Source organism: Platichthys flesus, chromosome 18 (assembly GCF_949316205.1).
Source record: "Platichthys flesus chromosome 18, fPlaFle2.1, whole genome shotgun sequence".
Lineage (NCBI taxonomy): Eukaryota > Metazoa > Chordata > Actinopteri > Pleuronectiformes > Pleuronectidae > Platichthys > Platichthys flesus.
This window is the reverse complement of record NC_084962.1, coordinates 17467556-17485025: the sequence shown is the minus strand read 5'-3', so window position 1 is coordinate 17485025 and position 17470 is coordinate 17467556. Positions and strand designations below refer to the sequence as shown.

At 40.4% G+C, this 17470-nt stretch overlaps 1 protein-coding gene across 1 annotated transcript in view; it reads left to right on the top strand.

Moving 5' to 3' along the window:
- sipa1l1 (signal-induced proliferation-associated 1 like 1) overlaps positions 1-17470 on the top strand; it is a 57200-nt gene that overhangs the window by 14292 nt on the left and 25438 nt on the right. The window contains exons 2-3 of the mRNA XM_062411359.1: positions 5588-5656; positions 17331-17398. The gene's annotated coding sequence lies outside the window, so the exon portion shown is untranslated. The remainder of the gene's footprint in view (positions 1-5587; positions 5657-17330; positions 17399-17470) is intronic.

Below are 17470 nucleotides of genomic sequence, written 5' to 3'. Positions count from 1 at the left end.
AACACACACAGGAGTTACACACTTGTGGGAGCTTGTATTTTGCCAGACTGCGGTTACACAAAGGTGCTGAAGAGTTAAACGTTTTCTTTTTTTGAAGCGCAGCGTTTACCGCAAAAACGAAATGTTAATGCCGCCCTGGGTCTGTATCAGGAGGTGCAGGTGGCATTTTGAGACAGAGCAAAGGCACATGCACTTATGAGCACAGATGTTACACACACGTCCCTGGTCAACTGAATCTTTGATATTTGTGCTTTTCCTTTTCTTCACTGTGAAGTTCAGAAATATCGCAGTCTGGAGCAGGAGGGGAAGGTTTTTCCAGTTGAACTTAAGATGGGACTCTACCTTTCTGTCGCTCTTCAACATCTTCTATTATGTCTCACCTTATCTTTGATATTTCCTTCAGTAGCATCCTCTTGGATCCTCAACCCCTCTTTTTACTCCAATTTTGTTCTCTTTATACTTTTGCCTCTTCTGTTCCTCTCTCAAGTTCACTTCCCCCCCCCTCTCTCTGTCTCTGGTCGACTTCAGGTCTGGTGTGATTTACTGTTGTAGCAGAGGATCCACTTATTCGGTCATGATTTTTCCTCCTTGCCACATTTTCTCATCTCTCTTCTTCTCACGGAGGATTCCTTTGCTTTTTCAGGCAAACACATGCTTTCCACAGTGATACTTGGCTGTAACACCACAATACCGATATGACACTTAACCCTTCCTCTCTTGAGTACTCTTCTAATTAATACTAATTACACAAAGCTGCATGGAAACTCAGATGTTAACAGTCATGAGCGTGATTAAAGTAAAGGTTTTGTGTACATTGGGTGAATTTCCCCTGGCAAGTCCGGAGCTTCTCGACAAAGCTCACTGGCTGTCAGTGGAAGCGCAGACACAGAAACAGACACACACACATTTTAGCTGAATAGCAGCAGCTAAAAGCTGGCCTAATCCAGGCCCCATCCTGAAGAAGATTTACCCGACAAATAGATTTGACACAGCGGCTCCTCAAACCTGTTTCCCGGTTTTCCACAGGGTTGAGGAGTGGGCGAGAGGAAAACTGGAGCTTATATCCCCATGACTGAGGAATGTGAAAAGCAGGCAGCTGAGTCCCATTGGAGAATTTCAGCCAAAAATATGACAATTGATGTAGAATGGGCTGAAAGTGAGGATAGGTGGCAGAGGAACAAAGCTGCACATGCCGGCTGGTAGTGGCTTCGAAATGTCTTTGAAATCAAATCCAGAGAGAATTTGATGCTCGATGAGTTTCCATATATTCTCTGAGCTTCCGCGAACACCTTCTTGTGGCTTCATTGAGCTCCTTCACTCCCTCTGCGTGTCATGGCCTTTCCCACACTTTATAGACTCACTCCTATAATGGGGGGGATTTTCTGCTTAAGGGGTGTGAGGTTGGTATTTTTATGGGCTGTGAAAAAAGGTGTGGATTTTGAGGATATATGAGGTGCATCTGGGGCTTTCAGACAGAAAAGTAAAAAAATACAGACCTGAAAGGTTAAGTATTAGTACTGCTAATATTGCTATGTAAGTACGGCTCCTATAAGCCAATATTATCGACAGTTTGATAACCTATGCTCGGAATGTCACAATTTACAAGATAAGACCAAGACTAAGATGTGATTTGTCCAGATTATAGGACTGGATATTAACAGCACCACTCTTGTGTCAATGAATATAAATGTCAGTAAAGTTCACATGTTGACAAAGTTGTAAACACATTTCTCCTTATACAACCATCTATAAAAGATTAACTTCCTACCTCACCAATGCAAAAACAACTAATAAGGACACAACTATATTTTTAAAGCCTGCCTGCGAAAAAAGAGTTGATTACAAACCTGTACCACTTAATAGGGTGTCAGGACCTCAGCCTGATGTCTGGATAACAGATGTTAATGTTAGCTATTCAGCAGGGATAGACTAAATAAAATTGGATCTATGCACTGCTCACTCGAGTTCCACAGCTTCACATTCTTTCGCCAGAGATAATATCTCCTCAACAACACAAATAGAGACTTTTTTTCATCCCTTTAGCACAGGGGTGGGAAACGTTCAGCCTCCAGGCCGTATGCGACCCCCAGGACCATTCATAAATACAAAAAATAAGTTCTCATGACAGGTATTCATTTAGAAAAGTAAGAAAATAACTTAAAAGAACTAAACTGTCCTTTTAGGGTGGTCCCGTCTGGCTGTAAGCCTCTCAGGTCAGGTTCAACCGCTTCAGCTTTGATGCATTTGCTTGAATCTGAGCACTCATTGACACCTCATCCTTTAAAAACATTCAGAATAGAATCCCTTTGAATTATTTGGTACATTTGAATGGAAGTATTGCTACCAGTAGCTGACTGGGCCCAGAGCTATCTCCTTAAACCGTCCTCTGCGTTCTTGTGTGTCCTGCCAGACATCTGGACATTGTCTGTTTTACGAGGCTGCAACTTGAGCTAATGCTCTGTCTGAATCCAGTTTACCACAGCATGATTTGGACTGTCAGGCTGTCTCCTAGAAAATCTAGCCAAAGACCATATTTCCCTTGATCACAGCCCTTGTCTTTGTCATATTGGAAGGCTAATGGCTGAAACATGCCACAAATGTGCAGTAAGAATGTCTTTTTATTAGCCAACTTAAGTTTATCTTTATGTAAGATTGAATTCTAAATTGATGCTTGACTTAATCAGTGGGACGTTGTCTTTAAATCCAAGGTAACGTGAAGCCTAGAGGTTCAAATATGTGTTTGATACGTGTTAATTCATTGTCTCCTTCTTTGTCAGTCTCTTCCGTCATCGGCCCTGTGTGTAGCAGCAGGGGTTGGAGTTAACGCATCTGAATTCGCTTGAAACATTGGCCTCAGACATGAGCACCACTGCCAGCCCACTCTATGGCTTCATCAGCACTGACCTGTTTTGTTCCCTTCATTTTCTTACCTTGTCTTTTTCTCTCTCTGCTCTCTAGAACCTGTTATCTGTCTGCTCTCCTTCTGAAACTCGACTGATACCCCCTACCATCTCATAGCACTGAGCATCTGTCAGTGTACTTGTCTGAATAGTCATGATATGTTGAAATCTGTGTTTCTTTCTTTGTTAGTTTGGGCGATATCCACATTTAGCTTTGGTGAAGGAATGGTCTGCAAGCCCCCTTGTAGTTATTTTTCCGACGCAGTTCTTCAGTCTGTCACAGTCCTTGCTCAAGCTGTCATTGCAGCAACTTTTCTCTACCTCCCCAGACAAGCTTGATTAATTATGCAGTACTTTTATAGTTGTCGTGATCAATAAGTAATTGAAAGAGTTCTGAATTTCTATTAGTTTATCTTGCTAGCCGAACAACCAGTTTATGATTGACATTTCAAAACTCTTGACAAAACTGTCAAAAGTGTAGAGTGTGGTTTCATATTTAACTCCCCTTGTTGTCATGAGACTGCGGCTATGCTTTCTAAATGTGGTGAGAAGGGACTCACATTCATTAACTAGTGATAGAGAGCATAGCTAATGGATAAGTTCCTGGGAGAATGAAGCCTTGCTAAGCTAATCTAAGTCAGACGATGCAGCAGCAGTCACCACCGGTGTCCCAGTGGATAACTGGTGAGATTGTCCACATAGTTACTGGACTTTGTGTCTCATTTAAGTTTAAATACTAACTTCCATTGCATGTTAACAGTTTACTGCAGATAGTGATAAAAAGGGCGAGTGCATACTGAGGGAATATGTACACGTGTTCCAGATTGAGTGGAAGGCTTCTCCCAGACTGACATGCACAGACCATTAGCGGACCTCATTAGGGCTGAATCCCATCATGCAGAAAAAGACTACATAAAAGTTCAAGGTCCAGGTCGGCAGTCTGAACCAACAGTCTGGCGTATGCAGATAAAGCAGTGAAGCTGACAAGTTAAATAAGACAAGATACAAATGGGTTTAGAAGAAATGGAGGGTTACGTACTTAGTTTATTATGACAGGCATTTAGGAATTCAAAATATTATGACTATATCTGACTTTTTGGAACTTTTTTTGTTGGCAGCTCAGAACAGCATATCATTTAAAAGGATTTTTAGTACATACAGTACAATTTTGTTTACAATTGCAGGGTTTCTGCAGTATATTGATGTCAGGGGAGTTAATTGATCACAAAGTGAGGTGTGTCAGCATTTGTCTGATTGAATGATGCAGATAACATGAGGTATTGAATTAATGTGCATGTTGCTTATCACATCTGCTAAACAGAGGTTGCGTTTTGTTTCTATCAAAACGATTGACATGGCTATAATAAATATTCCATAGTTCTTAAAGCCTCACATGAAACATTTACTTCCTTAGAAGGAATTTGTCAATTTTTTGTCTATTTTTGATAATACTACCTAACTAGGTCATATTTCCATATACATGAATTTGTCTGTGGCGGATCTGGTTCAATTAGGCTCTCAATCACATCAAGCCCTGGTCATATAGATTGTGTGTGTCACATCTGTCAAACCATACCGCCTTGAGTCGGGCCTAACGAGATAATTACTGGATTGGTGATATCTGGTGGGAAGCGAAATATTAAAGTTGATAGTCATGAGTAATGATCACAAACCAGGTCAAATCAAATGAATCTGTGGAACCACACAGATGGAACAGACAGCTACTCTGCACACTGCCATAATTCTCCTGGAAATCCAGGCCGCCTCCACTGAGAGGAAATGAAATACATGTGTGGTGCAACTGTAAGATGACTTGTTCTAGCTGTGAATACACTGGACAGTGAACTCTAGTTAACCTTTGTGACCAAATGTACAATTAACATTCTTTTATCTGAAGTGCGTTTTGTTATTTTTACTCCTCTGATGTCCGGCCACACAAGCCAACTATAAAAATGGTAAAAAATCATTACTGTACTGGAAACCATCCATTATGCTGAGGGCAGTCATTATGATTTTCTGGTCCTTGAACTTGGATTGTTACAATCACTCTGAGATACGACGTTGAAGTTGGCTCTGGCATTTTACCCCAGAGGTTTTTGGAGCTGATTTTAACAAGCGGAACATTTTGGACTGTATGTTTTTTATTTGATGTTGCTTTATTTATCAATCAGCCTTTTTTAAAAGACTGAATTCGTCAGTTCACATGCCAAAGTGTAGGATCCCCCGCTTAAGCCATTTCTGATACTCAAAATGGGATGAAAATGCATTCTATCATTTAGTTCTGCCCACATTCCTTGGTCACTGCTCAGAATTTGAAAGCCAAGGCTCTGTTTTCTCTGTCTCAGTCTCGGAGACCAACGATGATCATCGCCAGTCCAAACATGTTTCTTTAATAACAGAAGAAAATATTACGCCAATAAATTAAGAAGGGTAAAAAAGTAAAGTAACTAATCACGCTCACTGGGATATCATTTGTCATTTTTACAGTCATGGATCAATGTATAGTTTTTTACAGTTGGATTAGAGTTTGAATCAATCTTTACTTGAACCTTGTGTAAGAATTTGAACAGCTTGTGAATCAGGGTTTTTGTTTTACACTTGTTTCGTATACTTGTTACCACTTGCTGCACATTTTACTACTCAGACACCATCGATCCTCTTTTACATGTATTTCATTCCTCTTTCAGGCTCATCGTAAAGCTTTCATGCTGTCTCATTTGCTGCTCACTGGCTTTGACAAGATACTGCGATTTTCTGTGAGTATTCAACTTTCTCATTTGGGTTTTAGAGTTTATGTTCGGTGAGGATGTTAAGATTACTTCACCATTTATTCTTTTCAGAAAGAAATTTCCTCTGAAAATCATCAAATTTTAATAACAACTATTGCTTCTCTTGGTTAACGATGGGACATTTTGACTCTTAACTAAAAATTACTGATTTTCTTTTATTTCAGTAAGGCTTACATTGCAACATCGAAATACGGAGATCTAATGTAATAATACTGCACAGATAGCGAGACTAGCAACTCTATTATAGTCCAGTTGTAGCACAAGAATAACATTATAATATACTGAGGGAATAATATTGATTTTTAAAATTGAGGAAGTGAGATAAATAATGGTGAGTAGGCGACTCATCTATGAGATTGAAACATTGTGTTTTGTTCTAGTAAATGCTTTGCTTCTCTCTCTCTCTGTCTAGTTATTTCCCTCTCTCTTCTTTTTCTATCTCACCTCCTCCTCCTCCAGCCTGCAATTTTGCTCTCCTCCCCTCCTACGCACTCACACACGCACACAAACACACACATATACACACACACACACTATACCATATTCTCACAATTACGAGGGGGAGAAAAGGATGAGAGATACTTGGGAGAGGGAAAGGAAAACACACCAGGGAAGTAAGACAGGGATGATAATAGAAAGTGGAAGAGAGGAATATAATGAGATGGAGAAAGGGATCAAAAACAGAAAGCTAAGAAAAAACATTTGATGTTTTTTTTTCCATTTCGAATCCACCAGGATCGCAGAGTCTGGATGTCCTCGAGCGGTAGAAGTCTACTTAAAGACAAGATGCAGTCAAAATTTGTAATAGACTGCAAATAGAAGAGCATATTTAGCATTCTGTTGCATAACAAACACATTAAAACGTAACCCTGACCTAAAAACTGAAGGTGTCCTTTTGTTCTTCATGCATTAAATGGAAACAGGATACTCTAATCCAGTCCGTTCCCTGGGTTTCTAGGTTTTGCTCGGTCCATCAACACGGCATAGCCTTGATGCATCACTGGTTGAATTATAGATTTAGATACGATGCATGCACCGTGCCTGTGATTTGAATCGTTATGGGCGGTTACCTGTGCCAGCTGTGTTTCTATGCGTGAGATGGTTGGATGGATGGATGGAAAGAAGAGAATGAGGGGCTAGTGGATTTTCTGTTTCCATCTCTGTTCTCACTTTCAGTTACAGCATCTCATCTCCTCCCACATGCTCTCACATTGAGTGAGGAATCAATCCTTCTCACTTCCATTATCTCTCCCTATTTCTCTCTATCACTCTCTCTGCCACTTCATTCTGGCCATTCTGTACAAATCGAATGCACTTGCCGCAGGCACAAATGTGTGTCTCTCCAGCCTTACCACGTCCTCATTAGGTATGTTCTGGTGGCCTGCCTTATCCCGTCTCATCACTTTCCCCCTGTAATTGGGCAAAAACAAAACTCTACCTAACTGTCAGCAGGAGCTCCAAAACATATGATGCAATTTCTTCTTACTGCCACAGGGTTTATTAGCAGAGTGTGGGTTTTGACAATGGCCTCAGCACCATCATGGTTCATCGGTGTACAATTTCCGTAAATTGATGTATCCTGGTGAGTCACATCTTATTCAAATGAACACCACCACCTTTGCATTTACATGGATCAAATAATAAAACAAATAAGCTTGACAACATATTGTCCACGGCAGATTTAAACTGCTATATGCGTGGATCTGTTAAAAAAAACTTTAAATGCGATTTCTTTCCCAAAAGTACTTCACTCTGTGCCAAATTGGGCTTGAAATGAGGGATCAGATCTTTGTAGGATTAGCGTTGCGTTCTTAAGGGAGAGTTGTCTTTTGTTATGTTAAGATACAATACCTAGTTTCGTCAGAAATCAATAAGAGAGTAGATTAGAAAAAAACACTTGTTGAGTACAAAGGGCATGATTGATCCTGAATCCACTACTATCCAAGATGTAGGTCAATTTGTTTAAAGGCTCAGCACTTTGGTGTCTCTGAGTTGTGTTAGTGTATTTTAAAACGTGGCAGCTGCGGCGGTTCAAAACACCAGAGTAGTGTTTACACACCCCAACGTTTAAGTAGATAATCTGTTGTGTATTAAGGTATCGCACAACCAGAGTCTGAGTGCTTTCAGTTATTTTTCCTGGAAGATCCCTCTCGCCCAGGCTTTGGTCTTGAGTGTAGCTGGCTCACTCAGACCTCTGTCACTTCCTCAGGGGAAGCAGGAAGTGGCCGAGATGTGTTTCCTGCTTGAATGTGAGACAGGCCTTCCTTGGCTGCAGCTCATGCTGGCACGGCCCGGGATCGGAAGCTAGCAGGAAGGAACAGGGTTTCTTTACTATATATATAATCACTGCACATTATAGCCACCTTTATCCAACCTTTACTTAAATAAGCCCCTTTCTACAAAGAATAAATAGCTTATAACCAGCAATTGTGTTTAATACATCAGGTCTTTGATCTGAACTTGAATGAGTGAATTATTTTTTTAATGTTATCAGCCTCAAACATCTAATATTGGTTAAGCCTTGTACAATCTTTCTAATATTATACAGGCTCATTTGGTGTAAAAATAGGATCCACACTAGTGTTTCCAGGACATTCCCTCTGGAGATCTTCTGTCCACATAAACCACCAGACACTATAAAAGATATGGTTGTTTGTGGTGCTTAGGATGTGTTGATTTTACAATGTGGCAATACCTGAATGGTCCGGCTACTACTATTAAGTTTTCTTTATTTGTGTCTGAAACAGCACACCTCTCCTTAGGAATGTGACAAAATCAGCACCGATGCCAGTAAATGACAACAACTGTGTGATTAAATCTATTGACATTTAAAAGTCAAGGTCAAAAGTTTAAGCGTGATTAGAGAAAGTCCTAACTTTGCTGCCATTGCTGATTCAATGGGGGCGTATAAGTACAGCGTCTATCAAACTGCCTCGTCATACAAGCTCCAATCATCTCGTCTGACAAAAATCACCATAATTACAGGCGAATGAGTGTGATTGGCTGTATTGACATTTAACATAAGAGCTCACAGAGAAGGTGAGAGGTGACATAAGTTCTTAACTTTGCTGCAGTTGCAGCCCCTGACCCCCCGTTGGGGAGGGTTACACCATTCTTATGCAAAAGCACCGTTTTCCCTGTGAACACTAAAACACCATGTTTTGTGCATCCACCCGGCTGAAGTACAGCTTCTTCCCCAGAGCTGCCCAGACCGTCTTCTGTTGAGCCCTTAATATGTGTATGCTGCTAAATATAATCTCCATACTGCTTTGTATCAATGTTGAGATAACAAGTACCCCATTCTAGTGCCTATTATTCATTATGGTTGAATATATTTATATATATATATATAGAGAGAGAGAGAGAGAGAGGACACTACATATACGGTTACATGTCCCTGTATCTAATTTCTTGTTATTTGCAGTGCATTTATATTTTGCACTGTTTGTCTGCATCATTCAATTTCTGTTTTCTAGTATATACGGAGGATGCTACCTCATATATCCTGTTATTCATCTTACCTATCTTGTTTTCTACTGCTGCTGGTTTCTTGAAAGATAACAAACATAATTTAATGCATGTCCATGATGACAAAGCTGGCTTGGTATGAAATTACCCTACTTTTAAGTCTCAGATTTCATGTTGGAATTTGTTGAATTACACAGTAGTTTCATTCGTAATTCCCTTTTCTTATTGCTCATTTTTAAATCCTGTTCTTTCACTCTCTCCTTGCACATGTATCTGTCCGTCTGTACCTCTTTTCTCCTCTGACATAGAAAACCACACATGCACATGTCTCGAAGAGTGAGCTGCTTTCATTCTTACTCCCTCTTCCTCCTCACTGTACTGCAGAGCTCTTCAAGCTCACTGTTGCCCACGCAGAGCAGCGCCATTTTGGGAATCTGCAGCTCTTTTGTGATGGCTGTGAATCCACTGCTTTCTTTCTGCAGCTCAGTAAGTCACCTGTGCTATGAGGTGACGGATAACGTGACATCCTTATTGACATCATTTTGATATGAAACAAGTCCTATGTGCTAGTGGTTTAAGTTGAAGTTGGTATTAAATAATTTAAATTGAGCTAGTGAGACCATGTGCTGCTGGTCAACATGTAATTATCATCTACTTTTCTGTTTCTCTTCCTCCATCTCTCAACCATTGTGTACCAGTATTTTGTGTTAAATGCATCAAATGTGTTTTCTTGCTTAGCGGCAGCCAGATTTGATTCACACACAGTATATTTGTTGATTTAGACACAGGATCATCCCTCTATCATGACATATGACAGAATGAGTCTGTCCATTACCAGAATTTGATTTCCTCTTTCATTGGGAAAACAGCATTTTCTCTCTTTCGCTCTATGTCTCCATTTTCCTTTCTTCCAAAATGTTCCCTTCTCAAAACGTACCCACTCTTCAATTCTTTTCATTTCTCGTAATTTCTCTATCTCTCCTCCATATTGTTTCTCAACGCCCTCACTTCACACGCTTTCTTTATCTCTCTACAGTACATTAGCCTCCAGCCACCATGTTAATTACACCACAGTTCTTTTTCTCCATTATTCACCACTCTGCTATTTCTGTCACCTTCGCCGCCTCGGCTGCTTCTGCTACGTTGCCAGCATTTGCTCGGGTCTGCAGTGGCTGCTGATATGTGGAGGGGGTGTGTGCTGGTGCCCAATTCAACAACAAATGGCTGTTTAGCGTCATCTGATTGGCACAGATTAGAGGGCTCTCTGTGCTGGTGCGGAGGCGGCTCTTGTGAGAGGACCAGGCAGCTTCATTGCTGCTGTCTGAGCACAGCTGACTGAGCCATCCGCCCAGAACGTGTGCTACTATTTAATGAAATAGTTTGCTCCATTAAATGTAATTGAATGGATGGAGACAGAAAGAAAACGGGTTAGAGCGCTCATAGGATGACAATTTCACCTGATTAATGGTTTTATTTTGAACAAAGTCACCTCAGTGCTGATGTCAGACCAGCCTTCAAGCGGATGCACAAGGACATGTTATCCCTTCCTAAATGAAAATTCAATCCTCTCTCTAGTAGTTTGGTTGGCACTGATGTACAAAACTTTTTAATTGGCATTCAGAGAGTCCTCAACGTTATTATGTCACCTGCCATTTTAATAGCTGCCCACCTGCCTCTTTATGGTTCATTACTTTTTATAGACCTCGGTCAAGGCACATTTTGTGAGAGTCATTGAGTATCTGTGAATTTGTGTTAAGTTTCACCACGTTTAATTAACTCGTCTGGACAAGTGCAGTCTGTGGACCCTGCTAAAAATATGCATTTTTAATAAATGACGACTTAATTTATTCAGGATCTGACATCTTTTGGGCTTGTAACACACAGATATCAGTTCTGAGGATAAGTGCGTGCACCTTCACACATGCATGCAGCTGCAGGCAAATCCCTCTGAATCTGAGGAGCCTGTCCCCACAGTGTCCCTATAGCTGGATGCCTGCAGCTTGGTTAGTTTCAGCTGCTTATTTTTAGGCACCAAAGCACTATGGTAAATGGATTGTAACCTCTCAGATAGGACTCTCATTCAATCTCTCTGTGTGTGTGCCCCTGAGTGCATGCATGTGTTCTCCACTGTTTACTTATTTATTGTCTTTATGGAAACACCCGGGAGTGAACAAGGTGAGACTGTGTGTGTGTGTGTGTGTGTGTGTGTGTGTGTGTGTGTGTGTGTTGAAGTTTATGTCAGAAAGGGGTCAAGGTGTTTCAGAGAAAGAATCAACCGCTGGTCAGCCTGAGATTCTTATCTAATATGTTTTTATCAGTTAAGCCCATTAGCTCTTTTGCTACTACACATGTCTCCTGTGTTTAAGCTACCATCAGTGCCTGCTTCATATTTATCATTTAACACCAAACTTGATCACTGGTTGTTAATGGTTGTTAATTCGGGCAATTAATGAAAGCAACAGAGACTATAGATTTAAAGTGTGTTCTTAACCTTCATTTAGCACCAAAGATTTGTCTGAAATCAAACCAAATTAAAACGTGTCTGCCGTGTAAATTAAGCAGGCACCCCTTGAGTCTTAAGCCTAATGAGATTTGCAATTCTTGCAGCTTATTAAAATAAGGAGGGTGCAGTAGCAGGTATTGATTTCTTAAAGCTTGAAAATGGACCTTTAGTTAAATACCAGCCCAGACAGGCTTTTGCTTTTAACAATACAAAATACACAAAGTAATTGAATAATGTTTTTCAATGGAACTGGACCACGTTTGAGTCAAAAATTTAATTTGTTCTGACCCCTGTTAGGCCTGCTGTTGTATAACCACAGGATTTGTGGTACTGGAATGGTTGGAAATTATGTTGTGCATAATTCGGTCCATTGAGCAGCCACCTGTCTGTCTCATGGACGAGTGAACAGCCTGAACTCATCTTTTTTATGGGGTTTCCTCAGCAGAATGACGTGCGACAGAAGATTCTGCATGGCACAAAATCCCAGAATCCCAGAGTAGTTCTAAGAGGACCTTTCACTCCCAAATGGAATATGTTTGTTTCTCATCCAGTAAAATACTCAAAATCATCCAATACCTTCAGCGCCTGTGTGACTTCCTGTGTGACATGATATTATCAGGAAGAGCATTACTGGAAACAGTACAAGTACTACAAGTGAGGACATGCTCACAGCTCGACTATGTGAGATTATTATTGGACAAATATGAGAATAAAATCTCAAAGTGCAGGTTGCGTGACATTTTGAGTTGTGAGATGGTGCAGTTCCACATTTACTAGTCTGCTATATCAGCCTGCAGGCAAAATCACTCCACCCATCTACCAGCCATTCAACCCCAACCTTCCCCAAATCCTCTGTGCTGGTCCTAAATAATATATCAGCTCGTCATGAGGGCAACTGGCTGTGAGGACCTGATTCATTAGAGCTCACATGACCCAGATACTGGTGTCCTGTGGTTTAAAGTCAACGTGACGTCTGGTAATTAATTGTTTGGGATTTCAGCTGGATGTGAATCAGCAGCGCTTCGTTCAATACAGATTGAATCGTCACCGCTAAATTACATTACATTTATTCAGACCAGTGCAACAAAAAACAATAACAAACATTAAGAAATGAGTGGAGCTTTGTGAAAGAGATCCTTCTATGATGTCCCCTTAAAAGAGAAGTTCCCCTTTCAGTAAAACAGCTCTGAATGAATATAAATGTAAAACCTTAAAAATAAGGTTACCAATAGCAAAATCCATATATTTCACTATTGTGTGACAGACAATTACTTTAACTCTGTTACACACACATCTGGTCTTTGCTCATCTACCCTCACTGCCTCCTTTGCCATTTTGTATAAATTTGGGGCCCGTGTGCCACAGATTGCCTTCGCAGTTTCACACTTGAGAGGAAAATACAACAACGGCAGACTTCAGAGCAGCTAAATAGCCCTGTTTGTGTTTCAGTGAGCCAAGGAGGAGACCCCGCCCCACTGCCACGCTCCACAGAGATCAAAAACAGCGAGGCACGTTTATCTTTCAGCACAATTACGATTTCACTTTGAAAGGTTCTGAGCTGTGACTCGTAACACGTTGGAGTGCCTGCCGCCTGGCAGCTTTCAAAGAGAATAATGTTTGATTTTTTTTCTCATTATCTTCCCCGTGTGCCATTTCCTCATCTACACGTGGACAAGCTGAGATGAGAAACTGTTGGTTTTTCAGATGGCGGGGGAGCATTTAGGAACTCAAGGTCGTTTCTTTAACTTTTTTTACCACTCTAGAAGTTTGACATAGCTGCATTTCTCTCATTATTTTTGTCCTTGGTACATCGTTGGCATTGAGCAAACTATCATTATCAAGGGATGGATTACGTCGCCAAAATCTGTATAACAATTCAAATGTTCAAACTGGTTTATCAATAATAATCTCAATTTTTTTTATTTAAGTTTTCCCCTTGCATATACGTCTTTGAAACTTTGAACTTTAAATATGACTACAGATGTCTGTGCTTTCACATCTACATTCACATACATATTAAACCAATTAGAGCCAGTTAAACCACTGAACCTGGGAAAGATCACTTTGGTCCAAAAACAAAAAAGACATGCAACAGTATTCGTCATCTGGCGCTTTTGTTTTCTGTGTGAGACACTTGTGCGTGCAAACTGAATTGCCTGAGTCACAATCTAGATATTTCTCCTGTTTTCTGCTCCCATGGTTCTTTGTGTTACCTGCAGTGACTTTGCACCCACTTGAATCCACGTGCACACAGAAGTTCTGCTCCTCGGCCACACCTATGCCCTGCAGCCCCTTGGCAGCAGATGTTTCTAGCATGCTGTCAAAGTTTGAGTCACTTTCTGTTTGTAAGTGACACTCAACCACCTGCAGCTCCAAAAAAGTCGAGGAAGAGGGGTTCCACTTTTTTGAATTTACTCATAAATGTTTCATTTCATTGATTTCATTATGACTGAAAAGTTGTCTTAGCTCCTCCTCTTCTCCTGAGAGATTAGGCTGGGTCTGAAACCGTTTCTGTGGCCTTGTGAAATCCAGTGAGACATAGTTGTGTGTTGTCTGGATGTACGAAAACATGACTTGACTTGACTCACCTGTCTGGGGAAACAGGTGTAATAGTGCTATTATCAGAAGAATCAGTGCAGTTGACGTTAGCTTACAGGTGAAGGATTCTTCTTTCATTTAGTAGTTTTCTTTTGTCTCCTGCCCTCATATTTCTATCATTAAATAATCATTGTGTGATTGCAATGTGGTGATTTTCAAGAAACACAGGCCTGGGAAAAAACTATTCATTTTCTCCCACTACAATACAGACTGATTAATCAATGCAAAACATTGATTCACTCTGTTGTTATGTAAAATTGTAAACCACAAGATGAAACATGGGCTAAGTCTTTTTTTTACCGGGATAAGAACACACACATACACACATACACACACACACACACATATCAACCTGATGATCAGCTTGTTGTGCTCAACTTTTGTGGAGATTAGTGTGAATGTAGCCTATGATGCAATCATTGTTCAGCACTCACCTCTGTCAGTCAGTCAGTTCACCTGTTCTGTAACTTCAGGCGTGTATGACTCACTGGATCTGATTCATATTCACACAGAACCCGAACTGACACGCCTCTGCTGAGAACAACCTTTAGACTCTAAACAGTCCTAAGCAGCATTGTGGTTTATTTACAGTAGTTTGAACTACCGCAACTAGCATAACAATAATGACATCATGGCTAACTGAATCATAGCATTCAGACCTCATGACATAGTACTCATGAGTACTCACTTTAGGGGCGCCGTAGTTTCCTATGATTTTAGGAAAGGGCAGAGTAAAATTCAAAGAAATTACTTTGTAATAATAAAATGTTGGTGTCTTAATGGTGGTGTCTGATGGCAGATATACAGTTCATTGTATGTGAGGAATAAAGTTTTGGTTGGGTATAAGTTGAGCTTTAATTTCAAGGGAAAGGAGTCTTGCAAGGTAAAGTGCTGATGCAAAACTGTTTTTCAGTTTATTTAAGGATAGTTTCCCCTTTTTATCTTGAAACAACATTGGAACAATGTAAGTGTAAACAAAGAAAGACACAAGAGAAAAACTCTGCAGTTGTGCAAAAGTAATAAGTTGTGCAACTATACGCTCTGGTTTTGTTATGTCTTGATGTGCTAACGGCCTCTGCCACCATTATCTGTAAGATGCAAACAAGTCCCTCTGTTAACACTTTCCAGTCGACTGTGCCGACAGACCATCTCAGCAGCACTTAGCTGCATTGAGCTATGATGCCACATATTTACCTCAGGAATTGACCCCGTTCAGATGCTGCTAAAGGTTACTGAGTATCTGTCAGAGTAATTGGTCCTGTGTGACTGCAGAGAGGCAAACTACACCACATTCATTCGATTCAATTCCCAGTCTCCCAGTCTGACATACAGTATAATCCGCTTCCCCTCTCGCTCTCTACCCCGCTCGCACTCTCTCCGACTCTCATTAGAGAACACTCCTCAGTAAGGAGAAGTCACTCTGCAGGTAGCTATTTAGCATACACTATTTGGGTGTTGTTTCAGAGAAGGCGATGGCTTTTAATGGAGGACAGCGCTGCTGCTGACCAAGGGGGAAAATATATGATTGCAACTAAGGTGAATTAATCAATTTATGCAGGGAAGATACATGAAAAGCGTTTGTTGTTTCCCCTGTCATTGACAACAATTGATAAAAAGTACTGTTACTGTCAAACAATTCGTTTATTGTACCTAAATCAGCTTATTAGTAAACTCTGCCTACCTGGAGCCTAGTCTCATCAAAGCAATTTCCCAAAGGGACATGCCTCTTTATCTGTGTTCATGCTCTTTCAGTCGTAAAGTACCTATACTCATTTGAGAGGGCATTGAAGTTGTTGAATTATCACAAACCCAATAAGACCGTAGCTCACCTGATACTCTCATAACAAATGAGCTTTGAGATACGTTTACAGATATGTTTTCTTGTCTTTTAAATATGACCTCCAACAGAAAGCTGAAATGCGTTGTTAGCATGACAAAAATGTTCCCAAGAAAATAAGCTTGCAGTATGTTTCTCTCAAAATGGAAATCTCCGCATCAGCCAAACATACACGTACCAACAGCTTGCTGGGAAATGGGAAAGACTTTTGAATTTTTACCTTTGAGTTTCCGCCTGTTAATACTTCAAACACTTAACTTGCAAGAGCCAAGTCTGAATCCCAGACTAGGATGTCATGCTGCTCAAACACACCCATCTGAGCAACTCACAAACCGCTTTAGAGGAAGGTAGATACTGTGTTGTAATGATGTTGCAGAATGCTTCTATTACACCCCTCTTTGTTTAAGGCTACAATTACATTAAATACAGTTACGTGACGGTACTTAAATAACGTTCTGTTCTCTCTGGTTGAAGCATACAGGGAGGGGGTAGAGTACAGCAAGGTCTGTGGGAAGGGAATCAATCTCCCCATTCTCTTTCACACCTCACAAAGACACACACAGACACACACTCGCAGAAAAAACTCACTGTCCAAGTCCTCATCTCCATGGTGATACAAAGTGTGGTCTAGAGGAAAGAGGTAGTGCACAAACCAGAAGACAAACAGGCAGTAAAGCAAAGTGCGCTCTCCCCTCAGCTATTTCATTCATGGCTGTGAAAGGCAATAGCCCTCAATTCCTTTTTAACTCACTAAGAAAAACTATTTGTTTTGATCTCGTACACACGATATTGTTCTATATTTCATTCATATCCTGAGCTTTTTTATGGTAAAATCCATATCATGTGGGATGTATAAAAGCTGCCCAAGGTCAAGATGTATTAACCCATAGCAGTATTAAGTGGTTTTAATTTTGTTGGTATTTCTAGCTGATATATGACATAAAGAAAGTAAATGTGTGGTGCTGCATGTGGACTGCAGTAAAAGTGGATGGGTTCTCAAAGCTAAAGATTAGATTATCTCTTTCATTTAGATTTTTGGTTCTGTTTGCCTGAATCAAAAATACAAGATCACAGGCCTCATTGTTCTGTATTTCACAGAAACACTGTAGTTTCCTGATGTCTACTTTATCATGCTGGGTACTGCACTAATGAGACAAAGATAAGATATGATGTTGAAATGCCTCTAATTTGATTTCTCTCCCATTCTTTCTCTTTCTCCCTTTTTACTGCTACAGTTGCTGATTCAGACTGAATACTAACCCTAACCCTAACCTTTTTGCCATCAAGCTCCAGCTACCAAAAGGTAACACTTCTTGAATATAGTGTTGTTGTGATACTGATGCAAGTGTTTAACATTCTATGCATGTGGTTTATT